Source organism: Callithrix jacchus, chromosome 2 (genome assembly GCF_049354715.1).
Source record: "Callithrix jacchus isolate 240 chromosome 2, calJac240_pri, whole genome shotgun sequence".
NCBI lineage: Eukaryota > Metazoa > Chordata > Mammalia > Primates > Cebidae > Callithrix > Callithrix jacchus.
Genome location: NC_133503.1, coordinates 73,004,148 through 73,018,043, shown reverse-complemented (window position 1 = coordinate 73,018,043; position 13,896 = coordinate 73,004,148). Strand labels below are relative to the sequence as shown.

The 13,896-nt window shown below is 38.1% G+C and overlaps 1 long non-coding RNA gene across 1 annotated transcript; it reads right to left on the bottom strand.

The window, feature by feature from the left end:
- Window positions 1-258: 258 nt before the first annotated feature.
- Window positions 259-13,846, bottom strand: LOC118151377 (uncharacterized). Its single transcript, XR_008479520.2, has 2 exons — window positions 13,687-13,846; window positions 259-4,502 (listed from the first exon to the last, which is right to left on the bottom strand). It is a non-coding gene; the product is annotated as an uncharacterized LOC118151377 (long non-coding RNA).
- Window positions 13,847-13,896: the final 50 nt, after the last annotated feature.

Below are 13,896 nucleotides of genomic sequence, written 5' to 3'. Positions count from 1 at the left end.
GGGTGGTGAAACCATTTAATGTGGAAAAAAATGGTTTTTAACAAATGGTGCTGGGATAACTGGATATACATGCAAAAATATGACTCTGGACTCTTTTCTCACATCATACACAAAATTTAATCAAAATGGTTCAAAGACCTCAATGTAAGATTTAAAATCAGAAAACTCTTAGAATAAAATATAGAGGTAAATCATTATGCCCTTGGAGTAGGCAACAATTGCTTAGATATGGCATAAAAAGCACAGACACTCAAGAAATAATAAATTGGAAACTTTTAATTAAACAAAGTAAATTAAAAATAAAATTTAAAACTGTGGCCATTAAAGAAAACTATCAAGAAACTAAAAAAAGGAAACCAGGAATCGTAGAAAATATTTTTAAACATTCAATACATTCTACACATCTGATAAGGGTCTAACATTTAAAATTTGTACAGAACTCTTATACACACACACACAGAGAGAGAGAGAGAGAGAGAGAGAGAGAGAGAGAGAGAGAGAGAGAATGAGAGAGAAAGAGAGAGAGAGAGAGAGAGAGAGAAAGAGATTTGTTTTAAGGAATTGACTTGTGTGATTACAGAGGCTAGCTAGTCTAAAATCTGCAGGGTGGGCTCGCGGACTGGAGCCCCAAGAAAAGTCAGTGTTGCAGTTCAAGTCTGAAGGCCATCTGCTGGCAGAATTTCTTCTTGCTCTGGTGTGGTGTGCTTTTTGCTCTAATCAGGCCTTCAGCTGATTGGATGATGCCCACCCACATTATGGAAGGCAATCTGCTTTACTCAAAGTCCACTGTTCTATATGTAAATATCCAAAAACACTCTCACAGACACATCTAAAATAATATTTAACTAAATATCAGTATTGTGGGCTAGACAAGTTGACACATAGAATTAACCATCAGAAGTCTACCACTTGTCAACCTGCATGCATATGTATCTGCTTAAACCATACTTAATCTCCAAACCAGGACAACAACAAGGTCATACTTCTTCCTAACATGATAAACCCCTGCATACAATTGAAAGTGCGCTAACCCTTTCCTCAGAAGAAGATACAAAGTGTTTAGGTGATGTTTGTTCTTCTCCTTGATATCGCATAACTTTAATACTATGATGTAAAGTTAACAAATACTATGACATAAAGTCAACACATTGTACAGTACATAATGAGGGATAAGAGAGGGAAGAAGTATTACCAAAACATATTTATAACCAAACAAGGAAAAAATACTCATAAGTACAGTCCTAATTTCCATCACTGGTCATTTAGTCATGACCAGTCTTCCACTACCCATTCCATATTCCTTTTGCCCTCAGCAAACACCTCAGCTGGTTGTGGATCTTAACCTGATGGGGCTACCCCAACTTTTATTCCTAAAGGGGTTGGTCATGAGTAGTCCTGCCTAACTGGTTGTTGTAATTTTCCATTCTATAATCACAGGGTATTCACAGTGTTGGGCAACCACCACCTATATAGTTTTCTATTGCTTTAGCTCTCATATTTAGGTCTTTGTTCCATGTGGAGTTAATATTTGTATATGGTGTGAGGTAGGGGTCCAACTTCATCCTTTTGCATGTGGATACCAAGTTTGGTATATAAAAGGCCTTTATGGTAGAAAATATTTTGGCAGAGGGGACAGCAAGTGAAGATCCAGGTGCAGACAAATGCCACCAAACAAGGAATGACTAAGGTGTTTCTGCTAGACTATAGTATAGGTATTTCTGAAAATTACTGTGTTGTACTGCAGACAAAAAATAAACAGAGGGTATTGGAATAATAGGATTGTAACAGACCATTCAAATCATAAGGAGGTTTGGAACCAGAACACTAATGAAAACCACAATCCTAATGAAAAATAACAGCAAAGTTAAAAGGGCATGATAAATTGTTACAAACACACATACATATGTGCATATCTCTACAAACATACTATATTAAACTGGGAACTTGACCTTTTGAGAAAGATGAAAGTATATTGGAGAGAAATGATATGATGAAAGATTGATGCCACTGAGTTATAAAGACCAAACAGAAATGTTTGTGAGAGAACAAGGGGCCACACTAAGTTGGGAGGGACTGAGTCAAAGTCACAACAGGCAGAGACTCATATTCTCGAGTTATACTCTCTTAGCTGTGTTGTTTGCCTGAATTCAGATCCTCTTACTTTGAGTGTAAAATATTAATGTGCTGGGGGAAAATCCCATACAAACCAAGACACTTTCCACATACCATTAAACTAATCCACAGTACAGAAATGCACTGGAACAAAATATGTTTTTTCACCAAACAATTTCAGAATAGAAAAAAAGAAAACATTTGACAATGCCTTTCATGAGGCTAATACTTAGTACAAGAAATAAAATTTACAGGCCAAACTAAAGAATATAGATACAAAAATCCTAGTCCAATATTTGCAAACTGAAATACATAAATGTCATAACCAAGTCTGGTTTGTCCCAGAAATGCACTTTAGCAGATTAATGACTTAGGAAATCTATTAATGTAATTCACTGCATTAACAGATTAAAGGAAAAACATGATCATCTAAATGGATGCAGAAAAAGCATTTGATAACATCTAATATTCATTCATAATTTTAAGTGTTTCATAATCTAAGGATCTTCTTTAAAATGATGAAGTTATCTACTAAAAGCCTACAGAAAATATTGCATTCCATGATGAATTATTTGAAGTATTTACTTCCTTTAAATCAGAGCAAGACAATAATTTCAATTATCATTCCTTCTAGGAGGCACTAGTCAGTGCAAGAAAAAATGAAGTATAATGATTGATTTGGAAAATACACACCTTTCATCATTTGCAGATTATATGATTGCTTACTATGTTAGGGTTCTCCAGAGACAACAAAGAATAGATAGATAGATAGAGAGATAGAGAGATAGATAGATAGATAGACAGACAGATAGATTGATTAGATAGATGTAACATACAGGGTTACCTAAGTACATAGAGTTATTTATTTATCATATAGACAGACATATAATATAGATTTATTAGAAGGAATTGGCTCATGCAGTTATGGAGGATGAAAGGTTCTGAGATCTACAGTTGGCAAGTTGGAGACCTGGAGAGCCATGGTGTAGTTCCAGTCTGAGTCCAAAGAGCTGAGAATCAGGAGAGCCTGTAGTGTAAGTTCCAGTCCAGCCAGTAGCCTTGAGACCCATGCAAAGCTGATGTTTCAGTTTGAATCCAAAGCCAGAAAAAACTGATGCTTTTTCTTGAGTCCCAGCTCAAGGCAGTCAAGGCAAGAGGAGTTTTCTCTTACTTGGGAGAAGGTCACCTTTTATATTATGTTCAGAGCTTCAATTGATTGGATAAGACCCACTTACACTGCATTAAAACAATCTGCTTCACACAGTCCACTGATTCAAATGTTAGCTCATTCATAAATGCCCTCACAGACACACTCAGGATACTGACTGGCCAAATGTCTGGGTACCCCACAGACCAGTCAAGTTGACACATAAAATTAACCATGATAACTACATAGAAAATAATATATAAATATAAGAGCAATTCTAAAATAATTTGCATTGTATATACCAGGCACAAAAAGTTAGAAAATGTAACTTTAAAAAAGATTCCATTTATAAGAGCTACAAAAATAGAATAACTAGAAATTATCTAAACAAAGATGGGCAAAAATCTTTAAGGAGACACTCTTAAGACACTTTATTTAAAGACTTAAGGAAGAACTAGATAAATTGGGTGGTTAAAATGTCTATAGATAGCAAGACCCAAAAATGTAAAAATTCTGGTGCTTTTCAAATTGATCTACAGATTAATGTAACCCCAAACTATATCCCAAAGGTATTCAGATGTTCACATGGAAACATGTTGATTGTAAAATATATGTTGAAAATCAAAGGACTAAAGATAATCAGCCTCTTCAAGGATAAAACAAGATGATGTATCACAAAAATATATTAATTTACATGCAATAAAAATGGTGCAGATTTAGACATATAGATGGACTCTATAGAATAGAGAGTCCTTAAAATAATTTATGCATGTATATGGAAAATTTATTAATGGAAATCCATATATATGGAAAACTGACTTTTAAATTTATAAGGAAAAGGACAAATTATCAATAAAAGATTTTGAGTAAATTAGGTAACTATAATGAAAAAGAATGAAACTGGATCCCTACCTCACACCATACATAGAATTAATTCTAGATGGATAAAGACAAATATTAGAGGGCTGGGCACAGTGGCTCACGCCTATAATCCCAGCACTTTGGGAGGCCAAGATGGGTGGATTACAAAGTCAAGAGATTGAGACCATCCTGGTCAACATGGTGAAACCCTATCCCTACTAAAAATACAAAAATTAGCTGGGCATGGTGGTGCATGCCTGTAGTCCCAGATACTCGGGAGGCTGAGGCAGGAGAATTGCTTGAACCCAGGAGACAGAGCTTGCAGAGAGCCGAGATCGCGCTATTGCACTCCAGCAACTGGGTAAAAAGAGCGAAACTCCATCTCAAAAAAAAAAAAAGACAAATATTAGAATAAAGTTTAAAAAAATTTTTAATGATTTTTATATAGTGATTTTATATAGTACAGTGATTATTTAATATGGTTGAAAAACACTAAACATTCTAGCCCCAAAGTAAAGAAATTATTAAATTGCCTATAAAACTACAAACTTTTGTTCACCAAAATATACCATAAAGGGAATGAATATTGTTGCCACAAACTGCTAGAAGACATTTGCAATGCAGTTAATTGACAAATAAACAACAGGCATAATAGGTATAAGACATGAATCAATGAAAAGACAAAAACAACCTATGGAAACATCATTAGAACACTTGAGGACATTTCACAAAAGAAGAAACTCAAACTGACAGTAAACACACAAGAAGTTCAACTTCCTTAAGAATCAATAAAATTAAAATTGAAACATCAATAAGTTACCATTTCACTTTTTTATCCCACCTGATTGAATTTCAAGAAACTCTCATAAAACATTTTTACTGTAAATTGGTTTAATCACTTCATAGTTTGGCATTATAGTGTAAAGTTGAAGATACTGTGAAAGGAAAATAAATCTTGGGGTACCAAAATCACTCAGCTAAAAAGTCAAGCTGGGAACTGCTTAGGGCAAATCTGTGTCCCATTCTATTCAAAGTTATCCCTCTGTTCACTGAGATAAATGCATATCTGATTGCTTCCTTTGGAAAGGCTAATCAGAAACTGAAAAGAATGCAGCCCTGCAAGGTGGCTCACACCTGTAATCCCAGCACTTTGGGAGGCTGAGGTGGGCAGAAGACTTGAGGTCAGGAGTTCAAGACCAGCCTGGCTGACATGGTGAAACCTCATCTGCATTAAAAATACAAAAATTAGCTGGGTGTGCTGGCAGGCACCCGCAATCCCAGCTACTTGTGAGGCTGAGGCAAGAGAATCGCTTGAACCCAGGAGGCAGAGGTTGCCATGAGCCAAGATCATGACACTGCACTCTAGCCTGGGCAACAAAGTGAGGCTTCACCTCAAAAACAAAACAAAACAAAAAAGAAACAAGAAAAACTGAAAAGAATGTAACCATTTGTCTCTCACCTACCTGTAACTTGAAAAACCCTTCCCTGCTTGAGTTGTCCCGTCTTTCTAGATGAACCATTGTACATCTTACATAAATTGACTGATGTCTTACATATATTGATTGATGTTTTACATACATTGATTGATGTCTCATGTATCCCTAAGATGTATAAAACCAAGCTGTGCCCTGACCACCTTGGACACATGTTGTCAGAACCTCCTGAGGTTGTGTCACAGGTAACACATCTCAAGTTTGGCAAAATGAACTTTCTAAATTAATGGAGACCTGTCTCAGATATTTGGGGTTCATAATGCATATACCCAAAGCCCTGCAATTCCACTTCCGCAAATACCACCCCCCCAAAAAACTTCTCATTTTATGGACATCTGGATTCAATGAGTGTTGTTTGTGGAAACAACTCACAATGACCACTGACAGAATAATGAATAAATAAATTGTTATAAAGTTGCACAATGTATACTAAAGAACAATCAGAGTTAAGAATTTCAGTGACATATTTCAAAATAGTTGAATCTTACAAAAACAACTGAGCAAAACAGCAAGCTGGAGAAACTTAAATATTTTATGGATACATACTTGGAAATGTTATTTATTTATTTATTTTGAGACGGAATTTCACTCTTTTTACCCAGGCTGGAGTGCAATGGCGTGATCTCGGCTCACCGCAACCTCCGCCTCCTGGGTTCAGGCAATTCTCCTGCCTCAGCCTCCTGAGTAGCTGGGATTACAGGCACGCGCCACCATGCCCAGCTATTTTTTTTTTTTTTTTGTATTTTTAGTAGAGACGGGGTTTCACCTTGTTGACCAGGATGGTCTTGATCTCTTGACCTCATGATCCACCTGCCTCGGCCTCCCAAAGTGCTGGGATTACAGGCGTGAGCCACCGGGAAATGTTATTTTTTAAGACGCAATGGAATAAGAAAAATCCAGGAGGATGGTTACTACTGGTGATGGTGGGAAATGGAGACATTAATAAGTAATAATGAAAATAATAATAACATTATAATATCTAGTAGATATATAGTGTTTGCTATTTACCACTGTTCGAAGTGCTTTTGATGCAGGATTTTTGCTCCATAGCTTAGCTAAGTCCGGGTTTTTGTCTCACAAGCAGGAAGAATTAAGCACACAGACACTTGAAGAGTGAGTCAGGCAGGGAGTTTTATTGAGTGCTGAAACAGCTCTTAGCAGGGAGGGAACATGGAGGTGGTCTCCATACCTTAAGGCAGGAGTGTTCCCAATATGGCTGAGTCCAGGGCTTTTTATGGGCTCAGAATCGGGAGTGCGTATTGCTTGGTTTGTGAGAATGCAAAAAAGGTTAAAGTAAAGGTACCATTCAAAGGTTGGCATGATAGTGTGGAACACCAATTAGGAAAGGGGAGGTATATGTAAAACAGGTGAAGGATCGGGATCAATCACAGGAATGCGTGTCAAATGGGAAGGGGGATTCTCAATCTGGTCTGAGGATTTACGCAGGACTGGTTTTGCTGGGGACCTGCCCCTCTCTGCCTTTGCCTCTATCATTTTTATGTTTTATACCTCAGTTAATCCTCACAACAAGCCTCTAAGCAGTTACTTGTACTTCTTCCATCAGCAAAAAAGAAACTGACTTACAGTTCTCAAGCACTGCATCAAATGTTTCCTAATTTAAAAATAATAAACCACAGAGTAAACATTATCAATATTTAATACATGTAAGCAGAAAAAAGGCAGTATAATTGTTGCTGTTTTTAAATTTGGAAATAGGGATGTAAATTCCAGAAGAAATGAATAAGCTTGAGAGAGGTATCTTCTAGCTGTGGTATCCTCTTTGGGGAGGAGTGGTACGGGGCCTAATGTTTGATAATGGAAATTTCCCCTACCAATTGGCATATATACTATGTGCATGCATTTCTTTGATACAGATAATTTACAGAGAAGTATAGCTAGAATAAAATGTCAGACAGAGCTGGTTTCTGGATGGGCAAGTTCTTTTTCTGTGCTTTCCTCAACTGAATAAATGACACAGAAGATATTGTTATGGATGAATTACAAAGGCATTTAAATATTAGAATGTCATGAAAGACTGCACAAAAAATTAAGCCTAGTACAATATTTGTAACAAAAAGATACAAATATCGAAAGAAAACACTAAGTCCTTGTTATAGAATAAAGAAAAAAAGGTAATATTATGGCTCTCATACAAATATAAAATGGACAAATGACAAGATTTTTATCTAACTAATGAGGGAACCAGTAAGATTTTTTAAATCAGTTCAAAGGAAAGCTCAAAGAACCACGCATATATAAGCTGAAATGAATTTACAAATGGATGCACAAAGTTTCTATTCATAGGGCAACAAGAGTTTATACAGCATCTTAACAAAAGAATATATTTGTAGAGAAGTGGCAATTGCATTCTACCAGACACAATCAATCTACATGTCTATAAACAAGAACAGTTTGCATTATTAGAAGTTTTCAACAACTTCCAGGATTGTAAAATAGTTTAAAGACAAAAGGTTGAGGTAATCCCTAAGGACATTCCAGCCTGGACATCCAGTAAATTTTTTGGTCCATATTAGTTTTCTCATTTTTTTTCCCTATAGCCTCAAGACATAATTGGGAAAAGAAAGAATTAATAATTAAAAGAAAATAGATGAAAATAAGCATATGAGATAATGTTTTATAAATCAAAGAAATGTTAATTATAGTACAAAATATTTATACACACATAATGCTTATTTGTTTAAAATTACAGTAACTCCTCACATTGTGCCAGATCTCATTTTTATTTTTATTTTGTTTATTTATTTTTTTGAGATGCAGTCTTGCTCTGTCACCCAAACTGGAGTGCAGTGGCGTGATCTCGGCTCACTGCAACCTTGGCCTCTGGGGTTCAAGTGATTCCCCTGCCTCAGCCTCCTGAGTAGCTGGGACTTTAGCTGCATGTCACCATGCTCTGCTAATTTTTTGTATTTTAGTGGAGACGGGGTTTCACCATGTTGGTCAGGCTGGTCTTGGTCTTCTGACCTCGTGATCCACCTGCCTCGGCCTTACAAAGTGCTGAGATTACTTTTATTAAAAATGATGGCATGAGCCACCATGTCCAGCCATCATTTTTAATAACAATTGAATTTTAGAATAGTTTCCAAAAGTTACAAAAAGAGTACAGTCACCTTATAACCCACACTCACATTATGAACATCTTACATTCATCCAGTGCATTTCACACTGAAGGGAAGAACTTTTTCCCTCTGCCCTCCTGGGTTCTCCAGCTGGGGTCCAGCAAATTAGACAGACAAAAGACAAATTTGGCCAGGCCCAGTGGCTCACACCTGTAATCCCAACACTTTGGGAGGTCGAGGCCAGCAGATCACCTGAGGTCAGGTGTCTTGAGACCAGCCTGGCCAACATGATGAAACCCTATCTCCACTAAGAATACAAAAAGTAGCAAAACATGGTGGTGCATGCCTGTAGTCCAAGCTACTTGGGAGGCTGAGGCAGGAGAATCACTTGAACCCGGGAGGTGGTGGTTGCAGTGAACCAAGACTGCATCACCACACTCCAGCCTGGATGACAGTGTAAGACTCTGTCTCAAAAAAATAAAAAATGATAGTGTTAGTGTAGGGTTTTGTAGACAAGTTGTTTTGTATTTCTAGCTTGGTGACAGATTTTATTGGGAATGGATGTTGCATTTTCAAGTGCCTTTTCTGAAGACTCTGTCAAAACAGTAAGATGGGACAGTTGTAGGGCTCAGCTCGTTTGATCTCTGGAACTAATGTCCTTTATTGCCTGATGTCTCATGTGACATGTTGTCTCTTCGTGGTGTTGGCAGTGTTTGTTTAAGGTGGGAGAGTAATTCCAGTCTCTTTTATTCTATCTTGGTCACCAATAGTAAACAGATTTTTATGGCATTTGATACATTTTAATCCAATGTAGCTATTACTCTTTTTGGTGATCAATTCTTCCACCTTTGTTCAACAGAACCCCTTCAGCTTGGTTCCTGTGTCCTTTTGACATGACCCTTATGATAGCTTTCCTGCTTTCAGCCACCACACCTAACTTGGGCCTTCCCTCCTTGGATTCATCATAAACCTTTTGTGTTCAATGCTAATCTAGAGACCATGATTTGGTAGCTAATTACTACTGGATTGTCATTCCTTCCAGGCTTTGCAGTGAATAGGAACAGGGACTTTTTTTTTTTAGAAATAACCAAAAATCGATTGTTGATATTTTCAATTCAAATATTAAACAATAGGCTTTTCACTTAACTTTGTATAAATTTTCTTTGTGTTTCTTCTTGCTTACTCTGAAAATCTTGGCTATTGACATTAATGTAACTGTTTATTTTCTTTATCCTGTAATATGTATATACATTTGAATTTATCACTATAATATTTTTGGCCAGGTGAGGTGGCTCATGCCTGTAATCCAGCACTTTGGTAGGCTGAGGTGGGCGGATCATGAGGTCAGGAGATTGAGCCCAGCCTGGCCAACATGGTGAAACCCCATCTCTACTAAAAATACAAAAATTAGCCAGGTTTGGTGGCATGTGCCTATAATCCCAGCTACTCGGGAGGCTGAGGCAGGAGAATTGCTTTAACTCGGGAGGCGGAGGGTGCAATGAGCCAAGATTGAGCCACTGCACTCCAGCCTGGGTGACAGAGTGAGATTCTGTCTCAAAAAAATAATATTTTTATTATTAAAAATATTTTAAAAATAATAATCTTTTACTATTAGTAAGGATATCAAATGTAGCTTAAATTACTCTAGGGCTGGTTACAAAGTCATATCAGGTTTCTATTTGCTCAGTGCCTTCTTATAAATATTTAACATACCTATTTAAACATAAAAATGATATACATGTAAAGTTAATTGGTATCTATGTCTGTTCCCCTGAATAAGATAAGAACCTTAGCATGCTATCATATTTTCTATTCTTCACTGTCACTCTCTTTTGTAATCATCTGGGTTTTTCATCATGTTATTAAATTACCTTCAAATATGCCTTAAGAATTATTTTGACTCAGATACGTTTTACTTGTTAATTTACTTATTTACTTACTACAGTTTCTTGTAATCATCCATGCAAGTTTTACTATCTTGGATTCCTTCCTTCCTTCCTTCCTTCCTTCCTTCCTTCCTTCCTTCCTTCCTTCCTTCCTTCCTTCCTTCCTTCCTTCCCTTCCTCCCTCCCTCCCTCCCTCCCTCCCTCCCTCCCTCCCTCCCTTCCTCCCTTCCTCCCTTCCTCCCTTTCTCTCTTTTGACAGGGTCTCACTCTGTTGCCCAGGCTGGAGTGCAGTGGTGAGATTTCGGCTCACTGGTCTCACTCTGTCAGCTCTCTGCTATTTCCATCTCCCTGGCTCAAGGGATTCTCCTATCTCAGCACCCCACCCCCATCCCCAGTAGCTGGGACCACAGGCATGCACCGCCATGCCTGGCTAATTTTTTTTGGGCAGGGGGAGAGATGGGGTTTCACTATGTTGCCCAGGCTGGTCTAGAATGCCTGAGCTCAAGCCATTCGCCCACCTTGGCCTCTCAAAGTGTTGGGACAACAGGTGTGAGCCACTGTGCCCAGCTGGATCTTCTTCTTTCTTTCTTTTTAAAAAATGAATTACATTAATTAATTCTATCAGAGATATTCTATGGATTGGAATCGATGTAAATACATTCACCTTCCAAATGCCTTTGCTTCACACACAATCCAATGCAAGATTGGAAGGTTACAGTATTCACAGAATCGATAGTATTCTATTTAAATTCCAAATTATGCACAGAATCGATAGTATTCTATTTAAATTCCAAATTATTTTGTTTGAAATCTGAGGACATTGCTTCACACCATCTTCTAGAATCCATGTTGCGGAGAAGTCTGATGTCAGCTGTACCTTTGGTTCACCTAGAGTAGTGGACATTCTTGCTTCTCCCCTTTCTCAATTTCCTCTCCCCTTCCTAATTCTCAACAGAACCTTGATTTTGTGTACATGATCTGCATCACATCCAGCTCCTGAGGATCAGGGTGGAGAAAAGGAAGAAACCTGTTTTTCTGCTTTGTTTTGTTTGATTTTTTTGAGATGAAGTCTAGCTCTGTCCCCAGGCTGGAGTGCAATGAGGCAATCTCAGTTCACTGTAACCTCCGCCTCCCAGGTTCAAGCAATTCACCAGCTTTAACCTCCGGAGTAGCTGGGACTACAGGCGCCCGCCACACACCCAGCTAATTTTCATATTTTTAGTAGATGTTGGGTTTTGCCATGTTGGCCAGGCTGGTCTCAAACTCCTGACCTCAGGTGATCCGCCCGCCTTGGCCTCCCAAAGTGCTGGGATGACAGGCGTGAGCCACCATGCCTGGCCAAAACCTGGTTTTTGATGACATCACAGAACCACTAATTCTTCTGTAGCTGGAGTTGGCTCCAGTGATTTCTTGCTTTGCCTTATTCATTTCAGCCAATTTGAGCAGTTTCATCTTCTATTACTTGCAACAAATAACTTATGGCAACCTTTTATTCCATCTTTTCTGGTCACTTTTAGGGGTTTCTGTTTATCTTCAGAGTTCTGATATTTCATCGAGGATATATTTTTTATGGGCCGTCCCTACCCTTGCTCATTCATTATGTTAAACACCTTACATTTTATTTAATCTGAAGACTCAGGCCTTCCTCAGCTTGAATGTGTTTTCTGCTATATCTCTATAGGTATATCTCGGCTATATCTCTATTTTTTATCATTTCCCCCCTCCCCATTTTCTCTGCTTTCTTCTTCTGAATCTTTTTATTAGATTTTGGATCTCAGAGCACCTATCTCCTGCATGTCTTCCAGACGTTTTCTCAATTTCTGGTATTCTGATGGTATTTTTCTAGAGTTGTATGAAATTTGCTCCTTTGAAAATTATATATGTATGTGTTTGGGGTTACTTTAAGGAATATTAAGAGAAAAAGGGAGGTTCGCCGCCTTACTTTTATTTTGTAAATCTCAATGCTATGTTGTACTGCCAATAATCATCTATAACTGTTATATCTTTTTTCATTTAAATTAATATTTAAACATAGAAATAACATATGGTCCAGGAGTGGAATTGCCAGACCATGTGTTAATTCTATGTTTAATTTTTTTGAGGAACTTCCATACCGTTTTCCAGCACAGCCGTACCATTTTAAGTTCTCACCACTAATGCACAAGGATTGTTTACTGGTTTTCTTTTTTCCCCAAATTTTATAATAGCCATCCTAATGAGTGTGAAATCGCAGTGGAGGTTTGATCTGCATTTCCCTAATGATTAGTGATGTGCATTATTATCTTTTATCAATATAAACATCCCATTTTATTCAATTTAATTATTACTTTGAAATGATCTTTGTATTACTGTAACATCGTGATCCAAGGTTACTTTTTCATATTATCTTCCTGACATCTCTTAGTTCACCGCTGCATTTTCTATCTTCAAGTACCCTTTGTGTTTAGGCTTGTCTCTGTAAACCCTAATGTTTGATATTTTAAAAACCAACACTTACTGAGCACATAGTATTTGGTGTGTACAGTACCAGTCACTGAAGATGCAGTTGTGATGATAGCGCTGGGAGACGGGGTTTATTTTACGATTTAAAGACGTCACTTCAGGCCGGGCGCGGTGGCTCACGCCTGTAATCCCAGCACTTTGGGAGGCCGAGGCGGGTGGATCATGAGGTCAAGAGATCAAGACCATCCTGGTCAACATGGTGAAACCCCGTCTCTACTAAAAATACAAAAAATTAGCTGGGCATGGTGGCGCACGCCTGTAATCCCAGCTACTCGGGAGGCTGAGGCAGGAGAATTGCCTGAACCCAGGAGTCGGAGGTTGAGGTGAGCCGAGATCGCGCCATTGCACTCCAGCCTGGGTAACAAGAGCGAAACTCCGACTCAAAAAAAAAAGAAGTCACTTCAAAAGAAGTGAGTATTATGATGAAGGAAATACTGGGTTTATGCTTTTGTTTTACTCTGAGGGCCAGTAAATATGTAAAGATTACAAAATTTAGACATAATTCCTTTTTAATTAAAATTGCAGTAGGGACTGTAATAGTTCTCTCACCACCTGCGAATAATCAGCAGCAACTAGTCTTCCACCCAAATTTAAAAATTCATACTCACTTTTCCGTCTTACTATTGTTGTCATTCTAATTACGAATACAGTGAGTGCCTTAGCGGAGGGAAAGTAGTTGGAGCCCAAGCTGAGGGACTCGGCTTCAGCCTTCTCGAACTCCAGTCCGACCGCGTTCTGCGGTCTCGGCGCTGTGGTTTCCTCTTGGACACCGTAGGGGGTGGTGCCGCGACGACGTCTGGGAAATGAAGTCCGGAGGG